The 8,546-nt window shown below is 57.8% G+C and overlaps 1 long non-coding RNA gene across 1 annotated transcript; it reads right to left on the bottom strand.

Moving 5' to 3' along the window:
• Positions 1 to 246: 246 nt before the first annotated feature.
• Positions 247 to 6,559, bottom strand: LOC109282090 (uncharacterized). The gene is made up of 2 exons (XR_002088974.2): positions 3,765 to 6,559; positions 247 to 1,170 (listed from the first exon to the last, which is right to left on the bottom strand). It is a non-coding gene; the product is annotated as an uncharacterized LOC109282090 (long non-coding RNA).
• Between the last annotated feature and the right edge of the window lie 1,987 nt (positions 6,560 to 8,546).

Here is an 8,546-nt window from a genome sequence, read left to right as displayed (position 1 = left end):
CACTGTGCTCGCAGCTACCTGACCCGAGCGTGTCCTCCACCCCCAGCTCTTCCCCGGGCTTGCACACTTGACTCACACCCGCCTCCCGCAGCCAGGGCAGATCTGGTTTTTGGAAAGGGGGGTGTGTGCAACATGGCTTTTTCTCCTGCTAAAAAGAAACCAGAAGTTTTACTCGGCAGCCAGGGCCCCAGGGCTAGATTATTCCTCTAAGATCAAAGCAAAGACAAATGCGACTTCCGTGGAACGTGCATTTACAGGAGCTTGTGTTATGTATTAAAACACAACGAACTTAGCAAACAACAATCCAAAGATGGTTCATCAGTGCTGGAGCCATTAGCAGTCAGAGTACCTCTCTTTTCTGCAGATTTCTAACACAAAATCCAGCCTTCCTGAGCATCTTGACAACAAGGGGCTTCCTTAGCAGGAACAGCCCCAGGACAGCAGCAGGAAGTACAGCTTGTTAATGGGGCATCACTGAGACCATTAAAAAGGAGAGCGGGTCGTTAACACCTCTGGAGTGAAGAGTTTAGAAAGAATCGGGAGGGTGACAATGAGCCGTGAAGTCAAGTGACCCCCTCGCTGCTGCCAGGGCCAGGCCATTGGCGTCGAACTTGGGGTGAAGCAGGAATGCAAGGGGGGGCGACCTCCCCATTGCATCCCTGCCCAGAGCACCCTGCCTGGTGACGACCCCGCAGTGCCCGTGTGCCCAGCCCTGGTGCCAGCTCACCTCCTCCTGCCTGGTCTTGACCTGCCCTGAGCTGGGGCTGGCCCCAGGCGGGAGGGAGCAGCAGCTGTCCTGGGTCAGGGTCAAGGTCAAGGTCGCCTCTGCAGCAAACACCCCAGGATCTGCACCTCCGTTGACTACAGGCTGCAGCGGCCCTGCCCGGGTGCACCCGGGCACGAAGCGGGCTTGGTCCCCTCCGCTAGACGGGCGTCCAGGCTGCAGCTGCCGGCCCTGGATCCCAGCACGGCTGCCCTGCAGCGGGTGCTGGCAGGGCAGAGCCGCAGCAAGCGCAGAGGTGATCAAATCCCGGTGCTGCGATCGTGTCTAGTCCAGCCCCGGCTGGAGGCAGCATCGGCCCCGTCCAAACCATCCCAGCTCGCTCCAGAGGCCGTGAGGTGGAAGTTGGGGTCTTATTCCCAGTTCTTTATTCTTCTTTCAAAGCTAATCTAGACCCAGTAAAAGCTTGTTATTAATGCATGACACATCCTAAAGACAGAGAATGTAATTAGCTGTGCATATGTACTAATTAGTATGTAAAATAATATCCCACATCAAGTACAGAGCCCTAAATGAAGGTCAGATTAGGATGGGATTATGGGGCAAAATACTTCTTGGGGCACCCCAAATTTTGTGGCGATGCCCCTGGGGGACAGTCCCAAAGACCCCTGACCACAGTCCTGCCCAGCCCAAAGCACGATTTGGCCGTGCCAGGCTGCCCACTAACAGCCCCCATGCCCACTCTACTAAGTATAATGTCTTGAATAAGAAGATGGCTTTTGGGCTGGGATTATGGCTAGAAATCCTGCTTGGGCCGCCCACAGAACGCCTCTGCGCGGCCGGGGGACTGTCCTGGACATCTGTGACCAGAGACTCGCCCGGCCCAAGGCACGCGCCAGGCTGCCAACAGACAGCACCCCCGCCACTGTGCTCAGCGTATCGACCCGAATAAGGAACTGGATTTTGGGCTCGGACGGCTGGGGCACGTTCCCCACCCCCAGAATTCCCCAGCAGCCGTGCAAATTTGGGCCCACGCAGAATAACGTGCCAGTTCTCTCTCGTTAGGATGTGGGAACCGGGAATAAGGAACCAACTTCAGGGTTATCAGAGACCGATGCCTCCAGGTCGCCTCTCAACCGCAAGAGAAGGTTGAGAGGCGACCTTGTGGCTGCCTATAAGTTCATCACGGGGGCACAGAAGGGAATTGGTGAGGATTTATTCACCAAGGCGCCCCCGGGGGTTACAAGAAACAATGGCCACAAGCTAGCAGAGAGCAGATTTAGACTGGACATTAGGAAGAACTTCTTCACAGTTTGAGTGGCCAAGGTCTGGAACGGGCTCCCAAGGGAGGTGGTGCTCTCCCCTACCCTGGGGGTCTTCAAGAGGAGGTTAGACGAGTATCTAGCTGGGGTCATTTAGACCCAACACTCTTTCCTGCTTATGCAGGGGGTCGGACTTGATGATCTATTGAGGTCCCTTCCGACCCTAACATCTATGAATCTATGAATCTATGAATCTAGGTGGGGAGCTGGATCAGGCCCCAAATGGCCAGAGGCAGGTGTCTATTGGAGGAGCTGAGCAGTGGAGCTCGGGTCACCTCCTGCAGCCCTGCCCGGGGGCCTGGGGGGCTCCAAAAGAGGCCCCCAAGAGCCCCCTCACCCAGGTGCTGTCCTGGGTGTGCGCCGTCCACGGGGCCCCTGGATGGAGGCGCGCGTGCCAGGTTAGCTGCTGGGGTCAGGGGTCGAGGCTGTAGCTGTGTTGGTCTAAAGGCAAGGCAGGCAAGGCTCTTTGGGTCAGTCCGATACCTTTTATTAGACCCATAATAATTCATTATTATTAGACCAATAACAGCAAATGAAAGATATCGGATTTACCCAAGGAGCCTTGTCTGCTGGGGTCTGCACTGCCGGGGGCCCCAGCCTCGCCCCGGGACGGTCTCTGGTCTGCAGCACGTGCCTCCGCCTTCTCCTCCCGTCCGGGAGTGACCCGTGCATCACAGCCCAGAGACCGTCACCTGCTCCCACTGGCCCCAGTGACTCGCACTGGGTGAGAGCCTCTTGGATGGAGCTGCTGGGCTGCGTCTGAAGGCGTCCAGAGGAGGAAGAGTCCCCACTCCCCCGGCGCCGTTTCCGGGGCTCATCCCCACACGGTGCCTTATTTGTGGTTTGAGCTTGTCCGCTGCAGCTCCCGGCCCTTGCTCTGGCCTCCCTGCCAGGCTGCGGAGCCCCTCAGGACCCGGCCCTCCTCCTTACGGGGCATTAGCCCTAGCACCGGAGCCGGCCCCCTTCCCGGCCACCCCTGGAGGAGCGCCCCAGGTCTCTCCTGCAAGGCGTTTCTCCGGCCCCAGGCCCCTTTCCCCGCTCCGGCAGCATGCTGTTGGCACTGGCGGCGTTCCCATGAGATACAGCTCGCTCTGAATGACTGCCCTGTCCCCAGCGCTATCTACCCCGTGTCGCCAGCAAGGTTTCCCGGCAGGGAAAGCACCTTTGCCCCAGTGCGTGGGTCCGGTCCAGATCCAGGCCCGGAGGATGCATCTTCGCAGGCGCCCGTCAGCCGGTTCTGAGCCCAGGTGACCCTCAACCAAGCTCAGCTCCTCAGCTGGGAATGAAATCAGGCTTTGGCAAAGCCTAATTTCCAGGAAAACATCATCACAGGCACCGATTAGCTCCTCATCCTTTGCCTGGAGGCTAAGTCAGAGCATTCGGGTCCAGTGAAGGGGCCTATGACTGCTGTGTCCCCTTGCTCCCCTGCAGCCAGTGCTGACGCACGTGGTGCCCTCGCCAACGGCCTGCTCGGGCCGGCCACAGCAGTTTGAATGCACACACAGCGGCTCTGGGCTCGCGGCCAGGTGATCAGCTCAGCTGCGGGCGGGACAGCGAGGGGTTAAACACGTCCCGGGCCTGTTTCTAGTCGACCCTTGTTCTTCAGGGCTGCATTGCTGCACCTCATGCCTGGCTAATTAATGAATGCAATGAAGACCGACGTTCCTGCCTAGCAGTCGTGCATGTCTGGTCATGCTGCCCCACTCGCTTCCCTTATCTACCGTGCTGATTCTGCCCATCTCTCGGCGTTCGTTAACAGGCTCCAAACGTCCTGATCCCTCGGTGGGCTCCCGCAGACGTTCAGACCTGCGGGCTTCACACTCCTGCGGCGCAGCACCGGCAGCGCGATTCACGCTCTCCTGGACTCCTGGCATTTCCCTGCCAGTCCAGAGTTTGCTAAAAATTAACAGCCGCAGACCTGCAGTCTGCTCAGCCAGCTTTGTCCTGATTGGAAAACGATTTATCATCCCTGCATTATACGAGAACATTGTCCAGCTTCTTTCCAAATAAAGAACAGGATGATTTCTTGACTTGTTCTGCCTCGTCCTAGCTACACACCTGCAGCGTTTGCAAGGATTCATTTCCTTGCTAGCATACTTGAAAGGTATTGATTTTCCCCTGATGTCCCTAGCTTCCCTTATCAACTTTCTGCCCTTCCCAAATTCTGATTGTTTTTAAACCACGAAATGTGGCCGCTCGAAGGCTTGCACTGGTTTCTCTACAGCAGGCTTCACTGCGTTCGAGCAAACCTGCCATGTGTAGCCAAGGCCCCTGCGCGGGCTGGAGAGGGCTGGCGGCAGCCTCTGAGCCTGCGCGAGGCAAAGATGCAGAAACCCGGGCTGTGCAAAGGTTTTGAAAAACAGCTTCAAGCGGCTCGTGGCTCCATCCACCGACGAGCTCTGTCCGCGGACGTGCGGATGGAGCTGGGGGCAGCATTTCTTTTTCTCCCAGGGCCAAGTTGTGTGGTGTCACTGCCGGAGCTGCAGACGCCCCAGCGAGCCCCTTTCTGCAGCGATGCCGCCCTTGCCCCGGGGAATGGCACCACTGAGCCCGGAGCGGGCTCGGGGACTTGCAGGGGTGTTGGCGTGGGGGTCCCGGCCGTGGGGTGAAGGTGCCCATGTGCACGCGCCCGGTTTCTTTCTAATGTTTGTCATGTCAGAGCTGCTCTCGGGGCGAGCTGGCTCAGATCAGCCCCATTTCCAGGAAACTGCAGCTCTCTGCAGTCCTGTGGTCCCTGTTGCAGTTATCTGGCTTTTGGTCTCCCTTGTCGTGTGACGGCCCCGAGCCACAAGGCTCTTGCTTGTGCACGGCACCAGCCAAGACCTCCCCGCTCTTCCCCCAAACCCGGGGTTGGGGACGGGGGCTGTCGGCCGACAGACTGCTCCAGGGACACGCTTTTCTGCTCACGTGGGTTTATTCGGCTGCTGGCACACGTGGCCACACCGAGACGTGCGCTCGACCCCTGCAAGCCGGTCCGGCACCCTGTGTCTCGCGGGGATGTCCGGGGGCATCGTGTAGTCGTCCGGCCCTTCAGTGGCCCTTCCTTTCCAAACCGGCGGCTGTCGGCGTGGTCGGTGTTTTACCGACTCTCGCTGCTGCTCCTGGCCCTTTCGAGGCTGTTTCCATCGCTGAGTTTCCACCACGGGGTATTTTTGTAAAGCCACCCTGACACCTTTCTGGACATGTCACCACACCCTGATAAAGTTTCCCTTTGAGGATGCTCCCAGCCGCTAACGAGCTTGTGGCTTTTTATCAAACTCGGTCCCTATGCAACCCTCCCAGGACCGAAGAATGGCAGGTTTCGTGGTGATGCAGCCGCTCGCTGCCGCCTTGTCCGGTGTTTGTCACGTCCATCGATCCCCTCCCGGACCTGCGAGCGTCTGCTCCTCACTGCCCGGCCCTCGGAGCCGGGACGGCGGGTACCGAAACTCCCAGTCTACAGCTTGTGTTGCCCTGACTTGCCAAAGCCCACCCCTGGCATCCGGGAGGGTGAAAACGGCCGCCCTCCATTTCCTATCGCTTTGTTCTGCTGCAACCGACTGGAAACGCTCCTTTCCTGTTGCCTTGTTGGAGCCAGCGTGCGCGTCCGCCACCCCGCCCTGCTGTCCCTGGTCCCCTGGGGCAGCCCCCGCCTGCAGGGCAGGTTCCTGCTCCTCCGCTAGCATTTGTCGCTCTGCACCGCAGACCTGGAGAGACACCTCCCCGGCCCGCAGCCCCGTGCCCATTTGAGAGCTCGCTCCTCTGGGATCTTCAAGAAGCGGATCCACGTCCCAGCCCTCCTGCGAGGGCTCCGGACTCAGCACACCTGGGCTCACATCTGGGCTGCAAGCGTCTCCCACCCCAGGGGCTCAGATCTGCGTGGCTGCGCTCTCTTTTCCAGACTCGCATTTCTCGGCGTAGTGACTGCGCCGGCTGCGTCGGAGGGATGCTTGTGCATGTGCCGGGCAGTTCCTTGCGGGCACACCTGTGGCCACAGTCGTAGGACCCTAGAGAAATGCGGCTGGCACAGAGCTGCGGAGGTCACATCCAGTCCAAGCAGCATCAGTCCTGCCCAAAACACCCCATGCAGTCACAGCCCCGAGAGGAGCAAGGGCCCAAGGAGCAATGTGAACCCAGCCCTTCTGTGCCTAGCTAAGAACGTCTCTGAAGGGAGCACAAGGCCAACTTCGCTATCTTGCTGCAAAGATGAACATCGAAGCACAGACAACGAGGGTGGAAGGGACCTCGGGAGGTCACAACTAGTCCAACCCCCTGCTCCAAGCAGGACCTGCTCTAACTACATCATCCCAGCCAGGGCTTTGTCTACCCAGGTCTTAAACACCTCCAAGGATGGAGACGCCACCACCTCTCTGGGTAACCTGCTCCAGCGCTTCACCACCCTCCTAGGGAGAAAATTCTTCCTACTATCCAACCTCAGCTTCCCTTGCTGCAGCCTGAGCCCATTGCTCCTTGTCCTGTATCTGCCCCCACTGAGAACAGCCCAACTCCATCCTCTTTGCAGCCCCCCTGCAGGGAGGTGAAGGCTGCTATTCAATCCCCCTCGGTCTTCTCTTCTCCAGACTCAACCAGCCCATTTCCCAGTCTCTCCTCACCAGTCCTGTCCCCCAGCCCCATAACCATTTCTGTTCCCCTCCGCTGGACTCTCTCCAATGTGTCCACAGCCTTTCTGTAGCGGGGGCCACAGCTGGACACAGGACTCCAGATGTGGCCTCCCCAGTGCTGAATACAGGGGCAGGATCACTGCCCTCCATCTGCCAGCAATGCTTGTACTGATGCAGCCCAGGATGCCGGTCGCCTTCTCGGCACCGAGGGCACACTGCTGGCTCCTGTCCAGCTTCTTGTCCCCTGTCGTCCCTCCCCAGTCCAGCTTTTCTAAGTAGCCCCTAAGCTGTTCTTGCACCACTGTTGGCTGCTCCCTCCTCCCCAAACTGTGCTGCCCAGAGCAGTGGTCTGGGAGCTGACCTTGCCTGTGAAGACTGAAGCAAAAAGGCATTTAATATCTTAACGGTAAGATATTATCTTAGTTCCTGGGGAACTGAGCACTTCAGCCTTTTCTGCATCCTCTGTCCCTAGGCTGCCTGCCCCATGCAGGAAGGGACCCGCACTTTCCCTGATCCTCCTCTTGCTACCGATGTACTTGTAGAAACCCTTCTTGTTCCCCTTCACCTCCCTTGTAGCTGCAACTCCAGCTGCGCTTTGGCCTTCCTGATTTGATCCCTGCCTGCCCGAGCAACGCTCTGGTACTCCTCCATAGCTGTTTGTTCAAGTTTCCACTTCTTATAAGCTTCCTTTTTGTGTTGTGGTTCACCGAAAAGCTCCCTGCTAAGCCAAGCTGGTCTTCCCCCACACTTGCTGGTCTTCCCGTGCATCGGGATGGTTTGTTCCTGCGCTCTCAGTGAGGTTTCCTTAAAACACAGCCAGCTCTCCCGGACTCCTCTCCCCCTCAGCCTGCCCCCCCGGGGGATCCTGCCCATGAGTTTCCTGAGTGACTCCAAGCCTGCTTTTCTGAAGTGCAGGGTCCTTACTCTGCTGCTCATTATCCTTCCTTTCCTCAGGATCCTGAGCTCAATCACCCCGTGTTCGCTGCTGCCCAGGTTGCCATCCACTTCTACATCCCCACCAACCCATCCCTGTTTGCGAGCAGCGGGTCGAGAAGAGCACGGCCCCTCGTTGGCGGCTCCAGCACCTGCTCCAGGACGTTTCCCCAGCACTCTCCGCAGGTAAGGACTGCAGGTAAAGGGAGCACGAGAAGAACGGTTGTTCCTCAAGGACACAATCCTTATGGCTCAGAGAAAATCCATTCCCTTACAGAGAAAAAGTAGCAGAAGAGTCAAAAACCCTCCTGGCTAGGCAGGGAAGTGCAGCCCTCCTGCAGAAAAAGACGGAAGTGTACGAACAGCGGACGCTTGGGACAGCCTGTAAGGAAGACTACTTGACAATGGCCTGTCGGATTAGGCAAGATGAGGCAGAAACCGATCTAAAACTAGCGACAGGAATCAAGGACAACGAGAAGTCCTTCTTTAGCTACATAGGGAGTAAAAGGAAAACTAATGGGGTGTGGGGCCGCTGCTCAGTGCCCCAGGATACCTGGTCACTACCACGCGGGGAAAAGGGAACTCCTAAATGACTACTTTGCCTCGGTCTTTCACAAGACCAAGGGGAACAACACGCCAGGTAGGGCGCAGAACGAGCAGGGCGGGATTGACGCCGTCCCCACCATTGCCATAGAGCTGGTGCACGATCAGTTAAAGAAATCAGACGTATATAAATCAGCAGGACCGGATAAACTCTACCCAAGAGTCCTCTTTAACATCTTTATTAACGACGTGGATATTGGTGTCAGAAGCGCACTGGCCAAGTCTGCCGATGACACTAAACTTTGGGGCCCAGTCCACACCGGAGGACAGGCTAGTGATCCAGGCTGACTTGGACAAGCTTAGTAAGTGGGCAGACACAAACCTGACGATGTTTAACACCGAAAAATGCAAGGTTCTCCGCCTTGG

This window comes from Alligator mississippiensis, chromosome 3, assembly GCF_030867095.1.
Source record: "Alligator mississippiensis isolate rAllMis1 chromosome 3, rAllMis1, whole genome shotgun sequence".
Lineage (NCBI taxonomy): Eukaryota > Metazoa > Chordata > Crocodylia > Alligatoridae > Alligator > Alligator mississippiensis.
Note: the sequence above shows the minus strand (reverse complement) of the source record. Positions and strands in the feature narration are given on the sequence as shown.